The 26451-nt window shown below is 45.1% G+C and overlaps 2 long non-coding RNA genes across 5 annotated transcripts in view; one reads left to right on the top strand and one right to left on the bottom strand.

Annotated features, from left to right (window-relative positions):
* Positions 1-7349, top strand: part of LOC140699478 (uncharacterized) — a 48572-nt gene extending 41223 nt beyond the window's left edge. For both annotated transcript variants that reach the window (XR_012077682.1, XR_012077681.1), the window contains exon 3: positions 7172-7349. This is a non-coding gene — a long non-coding RNA (uncharacterized lncRNA). The remainder of the gene's footprint in view (positions 1-7171) is intronic.
* On the bottom strand, positions 1194-21672 carry LOC140699477 (uncharacterized). Of its 3 annotated transcripts, XR_012077679.1 has the most exons (4): positions 21567-21672; positions 16636-16746; positions 7808-8008; positions 1194-1293 (listed from the first exon to the last, which is right to left on the bottom strand). It is a non-coding gene; the product is annotated as an uncharacterized lncRNA (long non-coding RNA). The 3 variants fall into 3 exon arrangements; XR_012077680.1 differs by lacking the exons at positions 1194-1293; positions 7808-8008 and adding an exon at positions 16070-16149; XR_012077678.1 differs by lacking the exons at positions 1194-1293; positions 7808-8008 and adding an exon at positions 16200-16357.
* Between the last annotated feature and the right edge of the window lie 4779 nt (positions 21673-26451).

The following is a 26451-nucleotide window of genomic DNA, read 5'->3' as shown; positions in this document are numbered from 1 at the left end:
TGCTCTATTCTGGGTCCATACCCCTAAGGATGCACCGCCGGTTACCAGTCAAACAGAATGCTGAATACTTTTTGTACTTTGTAAAAACATCACTTGGTCAAGTCAGTGTGGGAAACGCTGGGTGATGGAAGTGAGCTGTTTTCTTTACTGAGGGGCTCTTAGAACCCTCATTGCACTAACGGGCGTATTTGAGCAAGTTCTGCAAACCTGCTTGGCCTTTGCACGACGAGCCTCTTGCAGGACATGTCACGTGGAACGTGCGTGCGGAAAGGCTGCTCCGGCTCAAGGGCTCCAGGGACATTTACTGAGAGTCTGTTTCTGAAGGGTGGGCCCTGGGGCCCAGTGGGAAAGGGAAGACCAGTGTCTGCTTAGACAGAATCCCTTACCTCCAACAAGGAAGAGTGGGGAGGATTCTAGGACCCCATCGGGCACCTTGCTCAGAGCCGCTACAGCTCCCTGTGTCAGCGTGGCCATTGGTCCTCCAGACCTGAAGCATCCTTCACTTGTGATTTCACAATAAGGCACTGACAGCTCCTTGAGGGAAAGGGAAGGGTGGGTATTTTTCTACCTTTTGCTGCCCAGAGCCCCTTTCTGTCTCCTCCCAGCACTCTGAGTTCTTTCCAGGGATAACCTGACTCACTGTGATTGGCCTCGCTGGGATAAATATGGATGTCTGCTCCCTACCAGGGAAGCTAACGTGGTCCCTGGGCAGATGTCCTGCCAGACCCTTCCTCTTCCCGCTCTGGACACTTACCATGTACCCTCCAGGTGACCCAGGGGACGCTCTCTTCTAGAGTGTTGACTCTGGAATGAGCATCGAGGAGGAAAGAAGTAATCACAGGTCATGTGGCTCAGTGTTCTTATCCCGATCGTGCGTCCGGCTGTAAAACCATTCTTGGCACTCCGGGCTGTTGGGTTCCCAGGAGCCCACTTAGCTCCTACCAGGTTCCACATTCTGTCTTCTCAGCAGTTCTGTGAGCTCCGTGAGTCCCGCTGGCTTAGGTTAGCCAGAGGCGGTTCCTGATGCAAACTCCGAATGGAAAACAAACAAGAGAGGACCAGGTTTCCTCCTCTACTGCCAGCACTGGAAAAACACCTGCTGAGATTTCAGTGCCTACTGGCTGAATTGACCTGCGAAGTTCCTCCTCTCTTTGCGTTATGAGATTAGACCCAAAGTCACAATGATGGAGTCATTCATTCAACAAATATTTATTAAGTCAACATGGTGTTCTAGGGGCTGGGAGGGTAGCCACGAACAGTCAAGGACCCGGCCACACAAAGCTCTCATTCTACCTGGGGAGACAGACACACAAAGATATAAATTGTCAGATAGCAGTGGGCTCTGCAAAGAAAAACAAAGGAGGGTGTTAGGGAGGAATGGGGGTGCACTGCCTTATACGGGTGGTCAGAGAAGACCTCTTGGATAAGGGACATTTGAGAGACATGAATGAAAGAAGTGTGCTATGTAGAGATTTGGAGGGAGGGGCAAAGCCCTGAGGCTGGGACAAGCATGGAGTATTGAGAGTAGCACAGAGGCTAGTCTGGAGCTGATGAACAGGGGGGCCATGGGGGACGACATCACAAATGGGGGACCCCTGAGGCTATGGCAAGACTTTTGGCTTTTACTCATGTTGAAGGTGGCAGCCTGGAGAATGTTTTGAGCAGGGGAGAGTGTACCCCCACTTGTGTGTTTAAAGTGTTCCTCTGCGGTCCGCAGGGATGCTGAGCTGTGAGCACGTCCGGCAGTTCATGGAGCTACCGGTTGGGCAGGGATGGGGCCCGAGGCCATGGGCTGTGCTCTTTGTTCTAACTTCTGTGTCTCCCATGGAGGACAACCGCATGGAGTGTTTTGAAATCGGATTGTATTGTTAATATTTCATGCGAGGCTTTCCAATATCTCTACTTAATTTGTGGCAATGAGAAGTATGCATGAAAATATGGGCTTGCGCATGTAAATTAAATAATTTTATGTCAAGGAGATATCTGAAGGGTTGTTGAGATCTCTTTGCATAATAGCAATGTGTGCACCTTTCTGATGAAGCAGGGTTGGCGCTGTCAGAGCCAGGGACTGTGGCCGTGTGCAGGGGCGTTCTAGACACCTCTAGTGGTTTCTGGGGAAATGGAGACTGAGTGATGCCAGGGGGCTGCTGAAGTTATGGGGGAGGACTTCCCAGAGCAGGGTTCCTCAGCCCTACTGACACTGGGTGGATGACTGTGTGTGGTGGGGTGCGCCCCGGGCACTGGAGGATGTTAGCATTACCCCTGGTTTCTACCAGCAGCAACTCCTCCCCCTAGCTATGAAAACTACAGATGTCCCCAGACGTTGACAATTATCCCCTAGAAGGTAAAACTGCCCCAATTGAGGACCACAATCGTAGAGTGCTCAGACTTAAAAACAACACTAACAGAAAGAAAAAATCCAGATTTTTTTTTTCTTATTCACAAGGAGGAGAGAGCAGAGCCTGCCAATGGGGAGGAGACAATAAAGAGAGGAGAGGTGGAGCTGAGTCTCCTTTCTCAGTCTGAGAACATGATTCATCAGCTGAGACAGAAAAGGTTGATCTCGATGGAGCTTATTTTAATTACTTTCATTCAGTTGATAATAGATTTTTGGGTGCCACTGTGTTCCAGGGTGAGGGGTGAGAGCGAACGTAAGAGTGAGTCAGACACAACCCCTGCAGACAATTCTAATACTTGATGCCAAGGGCTACGATGAGGGGAAAATCGGGGTGCCAGGAAGACAGAGGGGAGGAACACCCCAACCAGCACGTGGGAGGGAGAGCCTGGGGGGATGTTTGCTAAACTGGGAATTGGAAGGAACTGAGTATAAGGCAGTTCAGGGATGAAGATGGGGCAGGGATGGTAGAAATGGCAGAGAACAGTACATTCAAAGGCCAAGAAGCAAGAGAGAGAGAGCTCAGTGCATTCAGAGGAGTGTAGATAGTTCAGTATCAGTGAAAGGCAGAATGATTGTAGAATATCAAAAACGGGTATTGATGAGTTCATGCAAAGTCAGTGGAATTCTTTCTAAGCTTTCGTATTTATACTGTGTCATACAGATTTGTTTATTTATTTGTTTATTTATTTAAATGGAGGTACTGGGGATTGAACCCAGGACCTCGTGCATGCTAAGCATGCACTCTGCCACTGAGCTATACCTTCCTGCCCCTATACTATGTCATATAGAGGCATTTTTATTAATATCAAGAAGGAGGTGAATGGCCTCAGAGAAAACAATCCATGGACTGTCAGACTGAAATTGCTAAATTGGGGGCTCTTCTTCATGACAGATGCCACTAAAAATAAATATACCATATGCCATCATTATCATAATAAATGATCAACATCTGTTAATTCCTTCCATGCACAAAGCACAGATGGCAACAATAGATGGGGAGGAATACTTGAAACAAATAGGACTTCATTCACTCAGTGAATATTGACTGAGCACATGCTGTGTGCCTGTCGTGGGCCAGCCTCTGAGGATACGCAGATAAATTCCACATTGGCCCTGACCTGAAGGAGCCCAAGGTCTAACAAAAGACAAATAACTACTATGTTTGTCATCTAAAGATGTGTGCTGCAAATTGAGAAGAAACATATTAAGACCTTGCTGTATCAAAGCACAAAGGACAAAGAAGGAGATGTAACTTGAAAACTCATAGAACACATTCAACTTCATCTTAAAATTTTCAGTTAATTCACCATGTGTATGTTGAAACTGATTACTGCCAGTGGTCATGTAAACTAGTCAAAGCTACGGGAAAGAAATAATTCAAAAAGAGGAAAACAACCAAGCACTTGAAGATGTTCATTGCAGTATTATCTAGCCTAAGAAAAATCAGAAGCAACCCAAAAGGTTAGTAGGAGGAAAAAAATTATGTAAATTTTGGAAATACCCTTAATCAAATATTGTGTCTATTTATGATACAAGTTATAAATAAGTTGCAATAATGCAAAACATGCCATAATTCTTATGTCAAATTAAGAAACAGTGACTAATTAAACATGCAAAATAAAGACCAGACAGAGATGCATTAAGTTTATAATTGTTGAGTTGGTTGGGAATAGAAATTATTTCTCTCCTTCCATTTACTGAAATTTATAAAATGTATGGCATCTGTGAGTTTAAAAACAAACAAATTAAAACAAATGATTCACAATGACTCTAGCATTTTTCTTTCTCCTCCCTGATCAGTCAAAACAACTCTGGGTCTGCTGAGTTTTCCTTCCCTCTGTGCCCTCCACCCTCCAAGGAGGGTCTTCTATTTTTTCTAACTTCTGTGATGGAAATTCGGAGAGTGAGCTAAATTGGGGAGGAGGAAGGTGCTCAAGAAATACAAATAATGTTGTTGAATTATTTAAAAATTCCTTTTGTTTCAATGGACTGTGTTCTTTTTCTCAAGAAACTGTTCTGCAGATGAATCACGTGAGTGACTATTTGATAACAAAAATTTTTAACATGGTTTAATTTTTTTGTTGGCATCTGTATTTTTTATTGACGTATAGTTGATTTACAATATTATGTCATTTTCAGGTGTAGAGCATAGTGATACAGTATTTTTACAGATGGTACTCCATTAAAAGTTATTACAAGATAATGACTATAATTCCCTGTACTATGCCATATATCCTTATTGCTTATCTATTTTATACATAGTAATTTGTATCTGTTAATCCCACACCCTAAATTTGCCCGTCCCTGCCTCCCTCTCCCCACTGGTAACCAGTAGCTTGTTTTTTGTATCTGTGAGTCTGTTTCTGCTTTGCATATACATTCGTTTGTATTATTTTTTAGATTCCACATATGATGTCATATAGTATGTTTTTCTCTTTCTGGCTTATTTTGCTAAGCATAATATTATCTAGGTCCATCCACATTGCTGCAATGGGCAGAATTTCATGCTTTTTTATGGAAGAGTAATATTCCATTGTGTATACACACCACATCTTCTTTATCCATTCATCTGCTGATGGGCACTTGTGTTGCTTCCATATCTTGGCCATTGTAAATAGTGCTGCCATGAACACGGGTGCAGGAGTGGAGTTGCTGGGCCATGCGGTAGTTCTGTTTTTAGACCTGCTTTCCATAGTGGCTGTTTTGCATAGTGGCTGCGCCAATTTACATTCCCACCAACAGTGTACAAGGATTCCCTCCAGACCCTCTCCTAGGCTTTTTGATGATGGCCATTCTGACCAATGCGAGGTGATATCTCACTGTAGTCTTGATTTGAGCTCCTCTAATAATTAGCGATGCCGAACATCTTTGTATGTGCCTATTAGCCATTTATATGTCTTCTTTGGAAATTTATCTATTCAGGTCTTCTGCCTATTTCTTTAATTGGGTTGTTTTTTAATTAATTAAAGCAAAAAAGTTAAAGTAGTCAAGGAAGTGAGGAATTTGAGCAAGGGTGGAACAGAGACCCCAGATATGACCTACATGCACACAGTCACCTGATGTGTGACAAAGGGAATGATGTGGGGAAAAAGCATCCTGAATCAGTTGGAAATATACTGAAAAAATCAGTTCCAGGTGGGCTGTGAAATGTTTTCCTCAATGAGGAAGCTAAAATATCTAGGTTTTAGAAAATAACATGGGAAAATATTTTCGTGATTGCAGGGTAGGTAAAACATAAGACACCAAACTGTAAAGGAAAAGATTGTCCAACTGGATTATTTTAAAATTAGACTGAAATTGAGGACTCTTGAGCATCAAAATGCACCATGCAAGATAATAAAAGGCAAGCCACAGAGTGGAATGTGATCGTTGTGATGGATAAATAGATAGATCTAATGAAGATTTTGTATCCAGTATTGAATATGTGAAGAATTTCTATAAATCAGTATGGAAAAAAAACCCTTTTTTATTTTAAAAATTTTATGATTTTTTTAATGGAGGTACTGGGGCTTGAATCCAGGACCTCATGCATGCTAAGCACACACTTCTGCCCCTGAGATATTTCTCTCCCCTAAATGACCCCCCACCCTTTTTTTAAGTGCTAAAGACTTGAACAGGTCCTTCAAGGAAGGAATATCCAATGGCCAACAAATATATGAAAAGGTTCTCAAGATCATTAACCATCAGGAAACAATGAGTTATCACCCACTAATGGCTAAAATTAAGTAGACACTACCAAGTGGAGCAGCTGGAATGCTCATACGTTGCTTGTGGGGAGTATGAACTAGCACGACGGCTTCGGAGAACTCTTGACAGTTAGTGCTAAAGCTGCTCATATGCACGTCCTATGAGCACATGATTCGACTCTTATATATATTCCCAGCAGGGACGTGTGCCTCTGTGTCCTGGAACACATGTATGTGAATATCCAGGATGTGATCTTCTTTGTAACAGACATTAGCGGGCCACAACCCAGATGTCCGTCAAGAGCGAAATGGACAAATATATTGTGACAATAAAAAGGAGCAAACTTCTGCCACACACGGTAAGATGGTGTGCATAAGGCAGAGCAAGAGAAGCCAGGTGCAAAGGAGTGGACACTGTGTGCTTCCATCCATACACAGTTCAAAACAGGCAAAACAAATCTCCGGTTCTGCTTGAAGTCAGAATAATTAACTCAGGGTGGAGAATGAAGGGAGGAAGACATGGGGGAGGCTCATACCTTTTAAGAATTAGTGTGGTGCTTGTCCAGATGTGTTCCCTTTGTAACAGGTACCCAGCTATGCGTTTGTGATTAGTCCCTTTCTCTGTGACTGTGTCACACTTCAATAAAGAGGAACTGAAGTCTGACTCATAGGGAGAAGGCAGAGGTGTTTGATTTCTGTCTTTAAGCAAATAAAAATTTTTTTTTAAAATAAGGAAGGGGAATTCTAGCTTATATCCAAGGAAGTGGAAAATCACACAAGCATACATTAACGTAATAGAGGACTTGGCCAGAGAGGAAGAAGGAATGGTTGAGAATAAGGATGCTTCAAATTCAGCAATGCTTTGTGGGGAGGTGGGAAGCCTCTGTCTTAGAATCTTAGAAGGAAACAGATAGTGTCGCAGCACTAAAAAGCTTCCACATCAAAGTCAGGAGCAAAGCTGGATAAAAATAACCTATTTCATTGGTTCTAACACGCACATTTTGTCACGTTTTATCATTTCCGAAGCCTAGATGCCTCACACCATCCGTAGCACTTTGCAATTAATGGTACTGTCTTTTTTTCTTAGGTCCAGGAAATAATGGTTCATCAATACAAGACTGTAAGATTGAAAGATACCTTCAGTTTGATGAAATATGGTAATAAAACCCTGTCTAGCTTCAAGATTCCCTTCTGAGCCTCACAGTGAGGGAGGCTCGTTCCCTTAGGAAAGCGTTTTCTATCCCTCCTGAGGGATGTTCCACAAGAGGGTCAGAGAGGCATCACCCATCATGGGCACTCAATAAATATTACTCACCAGCCGTGGCCCACAGCCAGCTCTGAATAAAAACTGGCATACGTTAACATTTATTGCTTATGGATTTTGTGACTGATGGTCTCTCTCTTTCTCCCTCCATCCCTCCCTCCCTCTCCCTATGTAATCCACATTTGCAATGGCAAACCCAAAGCAGGACAGACAGTCCACAGGAGAGGATGATTTTTCTCTTAAAGAGTAGGATGTAGGAGCAGAAAGAGAGGATCGCAGACACAGACAGGGACAAAAGTCTTGGCCAAGGCTCTTGCCCTGGCAAAGACCACAGAAGCCATTCAAGCCAATGAGGTGCAGCGCTGGGGAGTGCTTGTTTTGCAGAGAATGAATCTAGAGGCTTGTGTATCAGTGTGTGTCCATACCCAACACCTGAATGTTCAGCGGTGACATACTCACCTGCTAAGAAGACTGGCTCTGGGCTGGAGGCGTGTCAGAGCCCAAGCCGTGATGACTCCGCCCAATGGTTTGGAAGAACCCACACCAGTCATTACGCATAGAAGTTACAACATCTCTATGGGTATTTAGGTCAGTGGTGGTGTTTCGCTGTGACGCTTGTTCTTGCCAATCTGTAAGCAGGACATTCTTCTCACTGGCACCCTGGGGAGAGCAGTGGAGATCAAGCACTGGTCTTGTAACACTCCCTGGTTGGAGATCAAATTGGAAGAAATGCCCCAAATTTTCTCATTTGGGTGAGGTGTAAGTGCATGGAGTAATCTGGGGACATTAAAGAGGAGGCAGTTCAAAGAAAATTAGCCCGGCAGATAGAGAGACATTTGTACGGTTCAATTGTGCACAACGGATGCTTCACTTTGCCCCTGTTTGGGTCATGAGAAACAGGAGGACGTTTCTCTGGGTAGGAATTAAGTCAGGTGGGTGTTCTGACAGCAAATGGTGCCCAACAGATTTAGCAGAAACACAGTCCAGGGATTTGAGTCTCCCATTGTTTCTCAAGTTAGATTAAGTTGCTCTGGTTAGGAAGGGGAGGTGCAGGAAGCAAGAAGCCAGGTCACACATCACTGTTGCAGCCCCACTTCGCCGGGGCACCGTAGGTCACTGGGTCAAGAAGGGAGGGCTTGTGTTATTTTTCTTTCTGCCTGAGATTCAGTTAGGAGGAGACAAGCGAAGAGCAAGGATCAAAGGTTTTATTCTTCTAGTGGCGCGCATTGCCACAAGCCTGGCTTTAATCATGAATGGCTATTAATTAAGGAGATGGATTGCACAGACCGGAAGGACGAGGCTCCAGTACCCCAAAGCTCTGCTCTGACCTTCAAAGTTCAGTTAGTGGACAAAGAGCCACCACACTGCTGAGCAAGAGATGCCGGAAGTTGCCAGGGAGTTCACACTGCATGGCTGTCTTTGTGCCTTGGCCCACGACTGCAGGGCCTTTCTGCCTCTTGAAACCCTCCCAAGTTCCAGCTTATGTTCCCTCTCCCATCTGAACCAATGCCAGCTGAATGCAGGGCTCTCTGGTAGACTCAGTGTGATGGGTGAGATCATATCTGAATGGTAACTTGGTGTGCATCTCCCCCATCTCCCACCCAGGTGAGCCCTGAAAACCTTTCTCCCAGGACAGCCAGGCATGGGTCTCCTACTGTTTGTTGGAAGAGGATCGCTACAGAAGTAGAAGCATAGATGGTGGCAAGTGCTTAGTTATTAAGTTCAAAAGCCCTTGGTTTAAGTGTGAGGCAGACAGATTTTTTTCCCTTTACATTTTTAAATTTTATTATTTTTTATTTTTTAATTGAAGTATAGTCAGTTTTCTGATGTACAGTGTAGTGATTCAGTAATACATACATACATACATACATACACCTATTTCTTTTCATTATAGGCTATTACAAGATATTGAATATAGTTCCCTGTTCTATACAGTAGGAACTTCTTTATCTATTTTATATATAGTAGTTAGTACCTGCAAATCCTGAACTCCCAATTTATCCCTCTCCACCCACTTCCCCCCTGGTAACTCTAAGTTTGTTTTCTTGTGAGTCTGTTTCTGTTTTGTAAATAAGTTCATTTGTGTCATTTTTTAAAAAGATTCCAGATACATGTGATATCACATGGTATTTTTCTTTTTCCTCTGGCTTACTTAGTATGGTAATCTCTAGGTCCATCAGTGCTGCTGCAAATGACAGTATTTCATTCTTTTTTATGACCAAGTAGTATTCCATTGTGTATATAAACCACATCTTTTTTATCCAGTTATCTGTCTGGTTGCTTGCATGTCTTGGCTATCATAAATAGTTCTGCTGTGAACATTGGGGTGCATGCATCTTTTTGAAATAGAGTTTCCTCTGGATATATGCCCAGGAGTGGGATTGCTGGATTATAGGATAAGTCTATTTTTAGTTTTTGAGGAATCTTCATATTGTTTTCCATAGTGGCTGTACCAAACTACATTCCCACCAACAGTGTAGGAGGTTTCCCTTTCCTCCACACCCCCTCCAGCATTTATCGTTTGTGGGGTTTTTAATGATGGCCATTCTGATGGATGTGAGGTGATACCTCATTGTAGTTTTGTTTTGCATTTCTCTGATAATTAGCAATGTTAAACAGTTTTTCATATGCCTATTGGCCACCTGCATGTCTTCATGGGAGAATTGTTTAAGTCTTCAGCCCATTTTTGGATTGGGTTGTTTGTTTTTTTGTTTGGGTTGAGTCGTATGAGCTGTTTGTATATTCTGGAAATTAAGTCCTTGTTTGTTACATTGTTTGCAAATATCTTCTCCCATTCCACAGGTTGTCTTTTTGTTTTGTGTGTAGTCTCCTCTGCTGTACAAAAGCTTATAAGCTTAGCTAGGTCTCATTTGTTTGTTTTTGCTTTTATTTCTATTGCCTGGGTAGACTGCCCTAGGAAAGCATTGCTATGATTTGAGAATGTTTTGTCTATGTTTTCTTCTAGTAGGTTTATGGTGTCTTGTCTTATGTTTAAGTCTTTAAGCCATTTTGAATTTATTTTTGTGTATGGTGTGAGGGAGTGCTCTGACTTCACTGATTTACATGCAGCTGTCCAGCTTTCCCAACACCACTTATTGAAGAGACTGTCTTTATTCCATTGTATATTCTTGCCTCCTTTGTCAAAGGTTAATTAATCGTAGGTCTGTGGGTTTATTTCTGGGCTCTCTATTTTGTTCCATCAATCCATATGTCTATTTTTGTACCAATACCGTGCTGCTTTGATTGCTTGTAGCTTTGAAGTATTGTCTGAAGTCTTGGAGGGTTATGTCTCCAGCCTCATTCTTTTTCTTCAGTGTTGCTTTGGCAATTCTGTTTTGTGAGTGTGTGTGTGTGTGTGCGTGTGTGTGTGTGCGCGCGCGCTTCCATATACGTTTTAAGATTATTTGTTCTAGTTCTGTAAAAAACATCCTGGGTAATCTGATAGGGATTGATTAAATCTGTAGATTGCTTTTGGGGGGCAGACAGATTTGAATGCATATTTGCAGAGCTAGTTTATTCCACCCCCCAGAAGAGATAAAAAAAAAAGTCACAGGCTTAAGAGGAGGACCCTGTCAGACAAGAATGGCAGGGGACTGAGAGATTCTTGGCTTAGCAGACCACAAGCACCAGCACTGGGGGGGCTGCATATCAACTGTCTAGCAGAAATGTGCTCATTTGTGCCCTGAGACATTGTTCAGCCGCACATCCAGCCATCACAGAGGATGACTCCCATCCAGTGGTCCAGATAACTCAGAACCCCCATCACTGATGCCAAGACCCCAGACGCCACTAAAGGTGGTGGTGTCCCAAGGAAGGGTGCCCAGCACATGGCCACGTTGGAACCAGATGAAAACTGGGGATTCCATGAAGCTACAGCAACGAGATAGACACAGGATAAACCTAAAGCCTAATCTTGGCATTATTTGGACGTTTCTCTGCTTCTGCACTCTCGTAACGCCTTTCCCCTCTCTTACAGCAAATACAGCGGCCTCAGTAAAGACTCTCTCTCCCAGTGAGGGAGAGATCATACCTTACTCCTCTCTGGGTCCTCACAATGCCTCATCATCATTATACTGAAAAAAGATGTTTGCTGAAAAAGAAACCTTAAGGAAATTTCGTTAGAGAATAAAATGTAAGGAAATTAAAAGGAGGAGTCAAATCAGATCATTGTACTTAGACTTTACATTTTTTATAGCCTTACTTCAAATGCATCTTTTTCACCAATAATAGTTATTGAGGTCATATTATGAACCGTTTCTAATAATTGTAATATCTTGGCTTAGATACTATTTCAAGTCTTCTCCACTTTTCTCTCAACAGAGGAGAGGTATTTTGCTGGCTTAGGGTTCTCACACTGTCTGGGGTAGTCTGTGACAGGTAGCTGCAGAAATTGCCTCCAATGACTCAGGCCTTCCTGTAGCCACATCCTGGGGTGGCTTCTCCCACCTAACTCGGGGCTGGGCCAGGTGACTTGCTTTGGCCAAAGGGATGTCAGCAGCTGCAGCACAATCAGAAGTTTGAAAAGTCTCTGTGAGGCAGGGCTCAGCCCGTCCAGTTTCTGGGAACCTTTGTGCCTCTTGTGGATAAGCCTGGGCTAGCCTCGTGGAGGATGAGAGCACGCGTGGACGGAGCCCAGGGGCCCCGCTGAGAGCCCAAACATGTCAGAGAGGCCATTGTAGACCATCGGGCCTCAGCCCACCGGACTAGAACAGAAGCAGCACGCAGCCGGTGCACAGAGTCATGCACGTATTGTTGTAGGTACGTGTCGTTCCAGGACGCTGCATTTCGCAGCACTTTGTTACGTTGGAACTGATCCACAACTGAGCCCAGAAGTTGGTGTAGAAAGATCTGTTTCTGCTGCTGTATTTCACAGATGATCTCAGATGTTACCAAAGTATGTACATCTATTCAACAGAAGCCAATGCCACTCCCCTTTCTGGTCCTATGTCACCCCTTCTGAGGAACCCTTTGGGGCCCATACTTCTATTGTCTGCTGGTCCTCAAGTTTGATGAGTCTTTGCTGGTGTTGAAAGAGCTGAGGATAGAAAACCGTGGAAGGGTATTGGTCCTGGACTGGGACTCACCTTAAGAATGGGGTAACTGGTTTTCTCATCCAGATTCCCAGTGCCCCATGTCCTCCTCCTCTGCATGACTCCCCCAGTGCAGAGACGTGGGAAGGGCAGGCGTTATCTGTTATCTGGATTTGATAGCTCAGCTTAAGCACTGAGCAGAAGGTGTTACAGGCTCTCTGGACTCTCTGCCTTTCTCTAGCTTTGAGTCCACTAAGCGGGGACAAGCTGTGCTTATTCTTGACCTTGTGATATTTTTGGAGAGGATTACCACATTTTATAAATGTTTTTATCCCTTTTATAAATGGTGACCAGACACCTCGATTCCTGTCCCATGCCCATGACCTTGAGTAAGTGGTTTAATTGCCGTGGCCTTCTCTGTAAAGTGAGGACAATACGACCTTACTTCGTCGAACGTGGGCAGGTGGAGTCCCAGGAGCTCCGAGCTCCGACCTCTGTGGTCTTACTCAGCTTTCTCTCGGTCCTGCAAAGACTTCCATCGTACCCAGTCTTGAAGCTGCTTCACAACTACGTTGACTTTTCTCAGTACCCTGCTGCTGCTTTGGGATCCACCGGACGAGGAGATCAGATGGTGACACCACATGATCCGCTCTGATACAACACAGACCATAGGCCTTTACAGGAGGAGAATGGCACCAGCTTCAGCGGGGTCCATGGTCCCCCTGCTGCCTTTGGCGGGGAGCACGGGCGAGGCTGCCCTTCACACGTACTGAATGAGTGGCGGATGACAGGCCATCACAATCAGCAGCTCCCCACGGGGCCTCTCGTGTTCCATTCAGATGTAAAATGCTGGACACCTGGGATCGCACATAGACTGGAAGGTCACATCCAGAGAGAAGCGTTCCGCCGCTGCCCTTCAGTCTTTACCTGAGGTCACCTACTGGTGAATTTGCTATGTCCTGATGGAGAAGTTACTGATTGCCTCTTTAAAACAAGACCTGGCAAGAGCTAGTCTGTCTACAGTGATTTAAAATGGAGGAAAGTTCTGTGGAGAACTTGATTTTTAGGTTACTTTGTGTAATTTTTCAGATTTGAATTAGTAATTGCAAACTTTTTATGAAAACTTTTTTAAGGTTTTCTGGGGGGGAGGGTCTTTGGGGGGGAGATAATTAGGTTTGTTTGTTTATTAGTTAGTTACTTAATTAATTAATGGAGATACTGAGGATTGACTCCAAGACCTTGTGCATGCTAAGCATGCGCTCTACGACTGAGTTATAACCCCCCACCCCAAGTAATTGCAAGCTTTTTATAAGTGGATTGAAATGTTCATCTGTAGCTTTGGTCTTTGGCCATCATATAACGTGTGGCAAAGGACAGATAGGGCTAGTGCCCACTGATATCTTCTACACAAATAGTAAGGAGTGTTTGCCTCCATTTCGAGTATATGAAGAATAGACTCTTTGAATATTAATAATTATAAGGACGTGTGAATCCACTATCTGGGATGCCTCATCAGATTCCAGCCCCAGGATTCAAGGCTGACTCTGCTTTACTATGTGACACAGCACTGCTGCTCCAAGGGTGACTTTTTTCTCCTAAAAACCACTTGGTTAACATTTCTAATACGCTGGAAGCTGAAAAGTGTGAAATGACTGCTAATTATTAATAGCACATACACAGCAAATTCTTTTCTTATGAAAATGCATGATGTTGACAATCCTTCATAGAGGAGTTTCCAGAAAGAGCTTATTCTGTATTTTAGGTGTTTCTCATCCAGACGTTGAGGTTTGGGTAGTTGGATCCCGAGGAGTGAACAGAACAGCTTCAATGTTGCTGAACTGATTGGAAAACATGGTAGTCCGCCTGTGAGGTCTTGTGGTCTAATTTTTGGCATTTCTACCTCAAAATATATGCCCACTCAGCTTTTCTTTGGCATCCCCAAGAATTCTGAGCCTTTTTTGGATGACTGGCAAAATGAGCTATGGGAATGTATGTCATGGGTTCTTAAGGGGAGAGGGTCTGGAGACAAAGCCCCTCTGATTAACGTTTCTCCCAGGTGGTGATGTGCAGGGCCCCTAGACTTTCCTCTTCCATGCTGTCCACTAGAACTTTCTGCAATGATGGAAATGTGTTACATCTGCACTGTCCAATGTGGTAGCCACTGGCCACAGGTGGCTATTGAGCACTTGCAATGTGACTAGTGTGACTGATTTCATTTCACCTTAATTAATTTAAACTTGAATGGCCACATTAGGTTCGTGGTTGCCATATTGGACAGGATGGCTTTAAGCCCTGGAGCATGTAGAATTCATGCCATGGTGGAATTTGTCTGGACTCTTAATCTGCTACTTGGGCTCACATCTACTCCATGACCTTTGGGCTTGAATAGAACTCCAGAAATTGTGAGGTGCTGGGGAATCAGTTCTAGAATAACCCCTTAAACATGTGATCACTTCAGTGGGGAGTTCAGATAGCTGATTGAAGCCACTTTGACAAAAATCCCATCTCCTGGAAGTATTTAAGAACAAATACAGGGCTATCATAAAAAGTCAGATAATAATATGTGTTGGTGAGAGCGTAGAGAAATTGGAATACTCATACACTGATGACAAGAATGTAAAATGGTTTATTTGCTCTAGAAAACAGTCTGGCATTTCCTCAAAAGTTTAAACATGGAATTATTGTAAGACCCAGCAATTTCACCCGGGAGAACAGAAACATATGTCCACGTAAAACTTGTACACAAATGTTCGCAGCAGCATTATTCATCATAGCCAAAAAGTGGAAACAATCCAAATGTCCATCAGCTGATGAATGAATCAATAAAATGCAGTGTATCCATGCAGTGGAATATTATCTTGCAATAAAAAGAAATGAACTATTGATACATTCTACAGCCTGGATGAATCTTGAAAAGATTATGCTAAATGAAAGAAGTCATCACAAAGGACCACATATTGTATTATTTTATTTCTATGAAATTTCCAGAAGTGGCAAATTTGTAGACAGTGGTGGCCTAGGGCTGGGGATTTGGAAGGAAAAAGGGAGTGACTGCTAATGAGTATGGCATTTCTTTTGGGGGTAATGAAAAAGTTCTAAAGCTGATCATGAATATGCCACAATGGCATAAAATTGATCATGAATATAGTTGAATGACTCTGTAAATATACTAAAAAACATTAATTGGTATTTTTTAGTGGGTGAATTGCGTTGTATGTGAATTATATCTCTTCTTTTGCTCTAAAGCACTTTTTTATTGAATGAAAGATTCTTTAAATTGTGTAGTGCTTTACAGTTTTCAAAAGTTTCATACACATGATTTCATATAATCCCATAATAACCTCTTCTTTTTAAATACCCTCCCCCTATGCTGCCCCTCCCCCCGCCCTCTCCCTGCTGGTAACCACTAGTTTGTTCTCTGTATCTGAGCATCTGCGTCTTTTTTGTTTTATTCACCAGTTTGTTATATTTTTTTAGATTCCATGTTAAGTGATATCATACAGTATTTGTCTTTCTCTGACTTATTTGTAAATTATATCTTAATCAAGTTGTTATGTTAAAAAATACATAAAGTTAAAGGTAAATGGAAAAAAAGAAAACCAGGACAAGAACGGAGACTCCCACCCCTCCTCGAGTCACAAGAACACGTCTGGAGTGTGGAGTCCAAGGTGAGATTTCTAGTTGGGATTTTATTTGAGCCCTCCTTTCTGCTGGCTTGTTATGAATCTGTTCTTCATTTATTAACTGTGGGTGGTGGAAGTTTGGTTATAGCTGTGGATTAAAATAATGACTATGAGAGTCAATTAATCCCCATTCCAAAGTGTTGTGAAGCATTTGGTTTAATATATGGACAGAATTAAAATGAAAATGCAGTAAACATGACAGAAGAGGCCCCTGCCCTCCCCGGGGCTATCCATGCCCGAGGACCATCCATGCCAAAACATTGGGTTGGACCCGTACAAGTCCATCGGTCAAGGGCCTGGAAGGAGACAGAGAGCATGTTCCATTTGAGTAATTTTAGGAGAGTTTGAAAAAAGGACCATTTATAAAGTGTGGGCAGGGGGTGGTGCCAAACCCTAGGACTTGCGTCAACATCTCTTCCCAGTCCCACCAGAGGTGCTGAGATGAAGCTGGATTACAGATGGTAGAGTGTGGGAGGCTGAGAGGAACGAAAGAGTCACCTACTGGAACCAGACTCAGCCAGCCCACAGAGGGCCCAGGAATAAATGCCCCAACCTCTCTGCTTTTATAACCTACCTGTGGCCCTTTGGGGAGCCCTGTCATTCTGATCCATGCAGGTCAGCCTGCCAGGACCAAGCACAGGTGGAGAAGGGCGGAGTGGATCTGGAGAGGTAGATGGGAGATGTCCTGTATAGGAGGACACAAGGGTGAGAAGGATGCACTGGCTTCATCAAAAACACTGTTAAGAGAAATGGGCAATTTTGGATTTGTTTTATACCACACATATATGGTGGCGAGGAATACAGTGACTGCTAGTACTTTGTGGGTGGTGTGAAGGGCTGGCTGTTTTACCCACCATGAACTTTTGTACCTTCCGTGCAAATGTCAACTCAGTGGGGAAGGCAAATAACATCTTGGTAACGGTATAGAAGTGATTTTGACCCCATGGAGCTCTGAAAGGATCACGGGGATCCCCATACTTTAAGAACTGCAACTTTAAGAGATGCTCACTTTTAAAAGCTTCCCCGTGAGCTTTCTGGGTTATTGCTTTGACGAAATGAAATTATATGAAAAAGATGAATAATGTCACTCTTGTAGGTGATCATCAGTGTGAGAAATGATTTTGGTTTTAAGACTCTTGAGGGAGAAAACAAGTTTGGCCCGTGCCCACGACAGCCTCGGGCAGGCTGGTCCCTGGTTGTTTTTCATCATATAATTAAATATGAAGTTTGGAAATGAAATCCAGGGGCTATATTGCTTCCTCTACGTGTAGCAGGTTCATTGTGGAAATGCAGGGATCCTTGCCAGCATTTGTGCAAAGAATCCGAAAATAGACACCCCCACCAAGACAGCTACATTACTGACATTATTGAACCCGATTCAGTCAAGAGCTGAGCAACTCTTAGCTTCCATCCACACTCCACTCCCGATTCTGAAAGGTTTATTGTGCTGGTAATCTGCATCCTAAGAGCAAATCAGTAGAACCCCTCGACGCGTCCCAGAAGCAGACCACAACAGGTGGAACACCTAGACCTTTGTTTGGTTTATTTTTCTGGCATTAAACTACCTGATTTTACTTGCCAAGAAAGTTGATATTGGACAGCCTCCTGAAGAATATCTTTCACAAACAGCATGAGTGACCTGTAGCATCTTCATGTTTTTCAAAGAGAAAGAGAGATGAGATGGTCACCAACCAGTGTGAGGGCCCAGCACCCACCGGGGAGGACCAGCCTGCCCGAGGCTGTCGTGGGCACGGGCCAAACTTGTTTCCTCCCTCAAGAGTTTTAAAACCAAAATCATTTCTCACACTGATGATCACCTACAAGAGTGACATTATTCATCTTTTTCATATAATTTCATTTCTCAAAGGACATTCTTTTAATGACAACAGCATTATAATCCCTGATGGGCATTCTCCTGTCTTGCAAGTTGCTTCCTGGGCTGCGGGCAGAACTGTTGGGGATCCCTGGGCCCCCAGGGTGCGGTGGGATACTGTTCACATGCTCTCACCCCAAAGTGCGTTACCTCTGAATCGCTACTCTGTAATTTGTATTATTTCTTCCACTAATTTCAAGGCTGCCTATTTGGGTCTCGACAGCGGCCACCCTCTACTTCAATTCATGCATGGCATTTTAAAAGTAGAGAAAGTAATTAGAAATACTAGAATTGATTTTCATTATTAGTAGTAGGAATTTTGTTTAATTTTTCCTTGCTTCCTCTAGTGGTTTGGTTTCATGAGGAACCACCTCTTCTGGGTTTCTGGTGACTCCTCCACTCTCGGGCTGTCGGGGCCCCTGATCCCAGGCCTTGTCCTTCTTAGGCTCTGGGTCCAGTTCCAGAGGCCGCGATGTCACCCCTGGCAGGATGCTCAGCAGGCTTCATGTCTAAGAGCAGGTGCTGTCACAGCACCTGCAGGAAACCAGGAGACCTGGGACCCTACCTTTCTCCCTGGCTACAAAGACTAGAACACAATGTCCTCTGGGACCAGGGTTTGGGAGGATGCAGCCCAGTTCTTCCCTCTCCTGTCTGTTTCCCCGGGACCACTTACACAGGCTGTTCTCCTGGCCCCCTGCTGGGAACAGCTATTTTGCAGAAACAGTGGGACTCCTCCAGGGTCCTCTCCGATCAGCCCCCAGAGGGAACAAAGTCCTGCTTTGTACCCTGCAGGGCTGGCCCTGCCCACTCCCCACAGGCCCGGTGGCTGTGCCTCCTGGAAGAGGGCCCTGGGCCAGCACTGAGGTTGGGAGAGGAGAGCGGAGGAGTGGGAGAGACCTGTTCCTGCCTCCACATCACCGCTGGTTTGACCCCCGGAAATGCATGCTCCTTTGAGGGTGTTTACAGTCATCCATATTCATGACTTGTTGGCCCACATTCTTGTCTCGACTTGGAATAAATATGAAGCCATTTTTCAGAATGAAGTTTTGTGGGCTTTTTATCCCTATCTTAGTTACAAAGTTAAAAATGGCCGTTAAGTGATCAGTGTGACTGAAGACATGCAGTAACATTCATTTGAAAAGCGACTTCTTTTTAATACGTGCAATCCATTTTATTACAAAGTATCTCTTACAGCTAGTTTTGCCTTTTTTTCTGAGCTTTCCTGGAGTGGCACCAGATCAAAAGGGTACATTGAAGTGAAATGTCTACATTTTATGCAGGTGCTCTGTGACCAAATCCCAAGATCCATTAATGGAAAACTATGCACACCTCTTGTGCCCTATTATGAAAATGTGGTTTATCTTACCTGATTAAACTGTCAGCTCTTATTAAAATGGATCCATGCAGCTAAAGAAATTCAAGCTTGGTGGAACGTGCAGAGATGCATAGATAAATTGTTACCTCGGTCAAATCTGTGTCTGTTATCAGAACCTCAGCCTTTTCTGACCCTTAGGACGCTGAGCAATGTGGTGAAAACCAATTGTCCCCCTCTGTGGCTTCTGGTGGGGGGAGATCCTGAAATGAACTTTGCTGGTTGTCTGGGGGAAAGGAAAAAATGCCACGTCTGCATCTGCACTTCTGGGTTTTGTAGATTATCTTCCCTGTCTTGAGTGGTAGAGATGAGGTTCTCCCTGAAGACGAAAGACTTTTCACTCAAGCAATTTTCTCTCTTTCAAAAAACTGCATATATATGGGGTTTTTTTTCCTTTCAACTAAAGATCAAGACTGAAACAGGAAATGAAGGCTCTAGACAGCCAAACAATTCATGCAAAAATAGTGGATAAATTACCTGAAGGCTTTTCTTTTTTTCCTTTATGAAAATGTGGTGCAGGCGAGGGCTCCCAGGGGACACGGGGCGTGCGGGGTGGGGGCTGTGATTTCCCCTGAGATGCAACCTTCCTTAGGAATGGAGGAACGGTCAGGTGGAAGGTCAGGGCCGGGCTGCCAAGAGGACTGCTTGAGAGGCCAGAGGGCTTCTCTCAATGTGCATTTTGGGAAGGAGCCCCGGCCGCCCTGGGAGGAGGGGTCCTATCAAGGTGGGAGGAAATAAAAACATCCTGGAGGAACTGAACACCGTGCAAAGCCAGGTTCAGGAGATGCAAACACGAGGTCCTGCTTCTCAGGCTTGTCTGATTGAGCTCATCTCCGCCTTTGTTCTGACTCACCTTGATGAGCCAGCGTCTTCTCTCAGCCCTGACGTCAGGCTTCCTGGGTGGCTCTCGTGCCCTCCCCTCAGCTTCCAGGGCTTCCAGGTCGTCAGTCACCCAGCAGAAGCCTTCCCCAGATCCAGACATTTGTGTGAACTCAACCGCACTTTTGGGCCTGCCTTTTAGGCCTGGAAGGATCCTTTCACAGATTAACTAGAGCTCTAGAAATAATTGCCGGGGGCTGCTTTCAGCGCTTGAAACGTACAAGCACACTTCACCTTCGCACTAACCTAGGAGGTAAGTGCAGCCGGCAGCCCCTTTTACAGATAAGGAGACAGGCTGCATATGCAGCTCACCGAAGGCCACACAGCTAGCAGGTGGGGGCAGCCAGGGGTCAAACCCAGGAACGCTATCTTCTCCAAGATGTGAGATGACCTGGATGACGCCCAGATCTGTTCCTCCGGGTGGCAACCTCTTCTGGATTCCCAAACGTGACTGATGCAAAGCACTGTCCCCTCCCCCGCCATCTGCCCGTCTTCTAGTGTCCGCCTCTCCCCCTGCCCCCTCCCCACCCACTTCATCCCTCTGCCCCGTCACTACCCTGCGGTGCTACATCAGCCCTTTTCCCTGTTTTTGTAATTGTCTGTTATTCTGAATTTTGAAAACTGGCCATTTGAAATCGATTTCAATAATGGGGTGAGTAAACATCTCCATATTTCACCAAATCCAAGATTCAGCAATTGTAAGAGTCACCATTTTAAAATTAAAAAAAAATGTTATTGAAGTATAGACAGTTTACAATGTCGTGTTCATCTCTGGTGTGCAGCGTAGCGATTCAGTTATACATGTAGATATACATTCCTTTTCATATTCTTTTTCATTACAGGCTATTACAAGATATTGAATGCAGTTCCCTGTGCTCTGCAGTAGGACCCTGTTTATCTATTTTATATGTGGTAGTTAGGATCTGCAAATCCCGAGCCCCCAATTTATCGCTCCACCCCGGTAACCAGAAGTTTGTTTGCTCTGTCTGTGAGTCTCTTTCTGTTTTGTAAATAAGTTCATTTGTGTCTCTTTTTTTTTGGATTCCACATATAGTGATGTGGTATTTTTCTTCCTCTGTCTGACCTACTTCACTTAGTATGATCATCTCCTAGTCCATCCATGTTGCTGCAGATAGATTCCGTATTATTTTGTGTGCTGCCAAGGAAGGCCGGAGGAGAAAGCCCTAAACCTGCCAGTTCTGCTCTGACACACCAGCCCCGTGTGTCCTGACTGGGAGAGGTTAAATGCTCCCAGCAGCAGGGCAGACTGGCTTACAAACCGTATCCCAGGCGCTTGTTCCCACATGGGCTCTGACCAAACCGGGAAAGCAGTGCTTGGCTCTGCTCCTGCCTCTGAGGGCTGTGTGTTCCTGGGACCCACCTGTGTGCCAGAGGGAGACTTCTAGGAGCAGGGGTACCCCTGCGAGAGGGGCAGGGCCCCAGCCCCCGTGACACGGGGCGTCTTCGTGGGTCCTTAGGAGGAAGGCTTCCTGGTTATTCTGGTCCCCAAAGAATGTCTGCGTGGTAGGAGCCTTAGAGCATGGAACCTTATCCAGCCTCTGAGTTCTAGGACAGAACTCTAAAAATCACCTGACTCTATTAAAATTAAAAAATAAGTCATTTAAATCAAATGAGATCATTGGTGCCTAAATACACCGAAATGGCAAGAAACTGGAAGGACTGGTCATTTGAGGTCAGGCATCATTTACTGTGCGTTGAGGAAAAGGGGAAGATAAATAAAACACAGCCCCTGGCTTCAGCGTCCCTTAATTGAGGTTGGATATTGCTGTGAAACAGACGTGCAGAAGCGCGCGCGTGCGCGCGCAGACACACACACACACACAGTCTTTAGTGTGCAGCTGGGCCTGCAGTGCATCTTGTAAATTTTCTGGTTTGAGCACAAGGGAGGATCTAGGTATCTTTTTTTTGTGGTTGGAAATTCATACATTATGGGATGGGTTTTCCCTGGATGGGGTGCGGTGGTGATCCTCAGTCTCCCGGTGCCTCCTCTGGAGTCTGCACCTGGCTGGCGTTTACTTAATTTTTTTTTTAATTTGTTTGCATTTGTTTGCTTTGGTTGCCATGTGGACGCCCCTCAGCCTCTTACCACTTCCCAGCCTGTGCTCCGGGTTCCTCCTCTCTGCACACAGTGCAGGGTCGGCACGCAGCTCAGGGTCTGCACACACCGGGGCTCAGTGGGTGTTTTCGTCAGCCTGGCGGTAAGAGATTTTCCACAGCATCTCCCGGGGGAGACGAGCCACTCGGCTGTGCTCAGCACACCAGCTGGGGGGCGCGGGCCACCTGCGCGCCCTCTTGGCCACAAGGAAAGTCACCCCCTTGTGCTTCACCCCCCCCATGGATACTTGATGCCCGTTAACTGAGCCCTCTCTGTGCTTTCATCTAAATAGTGTGATTGCAGTGGCCAATGAGAAAATTCTTGGGGGAAATGAGAGGCCTTCTGTCTCAGAACGTAAGAAATGTCTCCCCAGTGGCATGGCGAAAGTGATGTCTTCCTCCTCCCGTGTTTCTTCTCGGATCTCTGTTCTAAGAATGAAAACAAAAAAAAACACATACACACAGTGCTTTCCTGGTTGGGAAAAACCAGCCAAATGTGACCCCACCAAACTCCATTCTCTATTTCCTTTCAAAAGAGGCAGTTAGTGTTTGTTGCATAAGGAAAGAAAAAAGCACTTTAGTTAATATTAACAATTGGAAGGGGATTAGTGCCCAAATCCCCTATTACCAGTCTTCCTAATCCACCTCTAATTGTGCACACAGCTATCAGTGGAGCACTTAAAACCCTGCGAAGCCGAGGAGGCTGCCAGAGGGTGGCAGGTCTCCCTGGTGTCTCGGAGGGGCGCGCTGTCTCCTGGTCTTTCCCGGAGGGCTGCCCATCCATCCACTGGCGGCTCCAGGAGCCTCTCCTGGCCTGGCTTTCTCAGAACGAGAAGTTCAGTGGGGCCCAACCAGCTTATCTCTGTGATGCACAGAGTTCTGCTTCCTCTGTCAGGGAGACCTCACCAGAAGGCGCAGAGGCTGGGGAAACATGAAGCAGGCAGAGGCCGAGGCCCACGGACCCCAACAGAAATGTCGTCGAGTTTTGAAATTACTGTCAATCAAATAGCAACTAAAAGTTTGCCAGCAGGTACATATGTGAGGAGTTTTGCTGAGAAGATAGAGCAGGGGTGGACTGTAGACAATGAGAAGCCAGCAATCCTTCATCATTTAGTTGAGGGGAGGAGGAGAGAAAGAGAGAGAAGGAGGAGAGGGGAGGAAAAACGGTATATCCGTTTGCATCGTGCACCCCTCCCCTCACTCCATCAATGCCGGAGACAGAAATGGTCCCTTGTGAACTCACGACTTCACTCAGTTTTGGCAGCTTACCTAAATCAGCTCAGAAGGACCACCGCTGAATAAGCCCATCCATGAGTTGATGACAGCTTCCCTCCTAAAGCCCAGCTCGCATGCCAACTGCAAATGAAACGGTGCGCGGGAAGAGTCGCTTAATTGCAGGGCTGGTAGAGGAAGACACAGAAAATGTGTAGGTACCGAGGAGCCTGCAGGCAAGGGGCGTGAAGCTGTACAGGTGTGATGGATGCTTAAATCATAACCTGTTGGATGGCGTAGCTGGAGGACAAGGCAGGTTTTGTTCTAAATATCTGCTTCCAGTGGATTTGGCGCTCAAAGATAGTAATTCCCATGTGGTCAGATTATAGGATGTTCAAAAAAGGAAAGATGTCAAGAGGATATTTGCTATTTCTTTCTCCCTTCTAAGAGAAGCATACCAGATGCAGTTATTCATCTGGGTTTATAGCATGCTGCACAGGAGGGTCAGAGGCCAGCTCTGCCAGGTCCATCATCTCAGTGCCGAAGCTGCTGGAGAAGTGATGCTGGGGAGTGAGTGATGCTCAGCATCCTGGCTGTGGGACCGTCTCTGCCATTGGCTGGTGATGATGAAGCAGGACCAGGAGCTACTCCTTGGAGTTCTGTCGGGGCCAGGGCCGTTTACAAGAGTAGGTCATGCCACCCTCCCTTTCTTCCTCTCGTGCTGTGTCACTCGGGCTGTAACGCAGCTCATCTTGTTGTGATATTTACAGCAATGGCTCAGATGACACAGACAGACACTGATCAGGTTGTGGGGAAATGCTTCTGCGCCAGATGCCGGATTCCAAAATGAAAGGTAGAAGTGAAGAAGACGGCATTTAATAGGGACTAAGTACAATCACTTCCCCAAATCCAGTCAGTCATCAAGTTCTGTTGATACATCCCTGGAAGCTCTCTCTCAACTGCACACATCTCCCTCCAACATCACCATCCAGACCAGCCATGGTCCTCTTGGGTCTCCTAGTTGGTGTCTCTTTCTCTACTCTTGATCCTTTCCAGTTTACTCTCTTTCCATCAACCAGCTGTCTTGTAAAAATGCAAATCTGATCCAGTTTGTCAACTGCACCACTTTGGCTGCCCTGAGAACAAATCCAGGCTAACTGGCTTGCTTCCCAAGATTGCGAGGCATCTGGAGCCCGGCCTTCTCCCACCTCTCTATCCCCACCATGCTGTTCCTCAGACACACTCTGTGTTCTCTGACCTCCAGGCTCAGGAGTGAGCTGAGACCTCCGCCTAGAACATCCACCCATTCCTTTTTCATTACTGAGTAATAGTCCACTGCACGGAGGCAGCACTGCGGTGATGAATGCAGTTATGCACATCCTCTTGGAAATCTTTGTGAAGATGCACGGTTTTATTTCTTTTGGGGTAAGTCCCTAGGACTGGAATTGCTGGGTTGTGTCATAACCCTATGTTTAACCTTATAAGAAATTGCCAAGCTGTTCTCCACAGTGTACTGTTCACATTCTCCATGGCAACATATGAAAGTTCAAATTTCTCCACACCCTCGTCAGCATGGGATACTGTCTGTATTTTTAGTTTAAAACAGTTTTATAGGTGTCTAATGGTATCTCACTGTGGTTTTAATTTGTATTTCCCTAATGACTGAGGACATTAAACATCTTTCATGAGCTTCTTTGTTATTTGCCTGGCTTTCTGTATGAAGTATTTGTTCAGACTTTTTGCTCATTTCTTAAAATTGAGTTGTTTGTATTCTTATTGAGCTGTAAAATTCTTTATATAATATGGGTTCAAGTCTTTTGCCAGATACATGTAATGCTCAGATTTTCTTCCAATAAATAGGTAGCTTGCCTTCTCACTTTCTTCATGGTGTCTTTCAAACAGCAGGAGATTTTAATTTTGATGAAGTCCGATTACCATTTTTTTTTCTTCTATGGTCAGTCTTTTTGGCATTTGCCTAAGAAATCTTTGCTATCCTAAGGCACAAAGATTTTCTCTTATGTTTTATTCTGAAAGTTTTATAGTTTTAGCTTATACATTCAGACCTATGATCCGCTGCAAGTTAATTTCTGTGCATGGTGTGAGCTAAGGGTTGAGGTTCATGTTTTTTTCTTGTCCAGCGAGCTTGGGGGTTTCCAGCACCTAGGAGCCATGCTGGGTGTGCACGCATCCACGGAAAGGGGTACTTAGCTAGGACTGGGGGATCCTGGGCCCTCCCCCAAACCCAGCTGTGCCCCTCCGCTTTTGTCTCTGCTTTCACTGGTCTTCTACATAGGGTTTCATTTGAACAAAGGGTTCAACATCTAACAATATTAGAATTCTGTCTAATCCCTAAGTTGAAAGATGGGGAAGCTGGGCCCAGGGAAGGCTACGGTTGGTCCAGGTGAATCCTGCCAGGGCTGGGGCTGGAGACCACATGTTCTCCCATCTGTATTGCACTTTCCCCCCTCCTCCCCCCACCTCTTGCCCCCACGCTGCTTCTGGCTGAGAGTTGCTGGAGATTCCACAACATCCCTCATTTGCAGTTTGCCTTTTCAGCACTTTAAACATTGAAAATGGGCAACCCGTCCAGCTAAATAATTTAGACGGTCTTTTCCTGATGCTGTCACTTGCAGGGGAGATGAAAGATGGGTTTGTCAGGAGGGGTGGCAGTTGTCCAGGGGCTACGCAAGCACATTCTGAATCTCAGTGGAAGAGCCCAGCCTGCCAGTCAGTGTGGAGCAGAGGTCAGCTTCGTGGGTATCAGTTAGGGCTTTCTTCCTTCTTCCTCTTTCCAAAATGCGGCCTGACAGTCTAGTGATCTGCTCCGGTCTCCAGATACTCCACGCTTGTCGCCTAACTAAAAGCCAGAGGTGCATGTGGAGGCACAGGAAGGGCTGAGTCCTGCAGTCCAGGAGCAAGTCCAGAGCCTTTCCACATCC

Source organism: Vicugna pacos, chromosome 11, assembly GCF_048564905.1.
Source record: "Vicugna pacos chromosome 11, VicPac4, whole genome shotgun sequence".
Taxonomy (NCBI): Eukaryota; Metazoa; Chordata; class Mammalia; order Artiodactyla; family Camelidae; genus Vicugna; species Vicugna pacos.
Note: the sequence above shows the minus strand (reverse complement) of the source record. Positions and strands in the feature narration are given on the sequence as shown.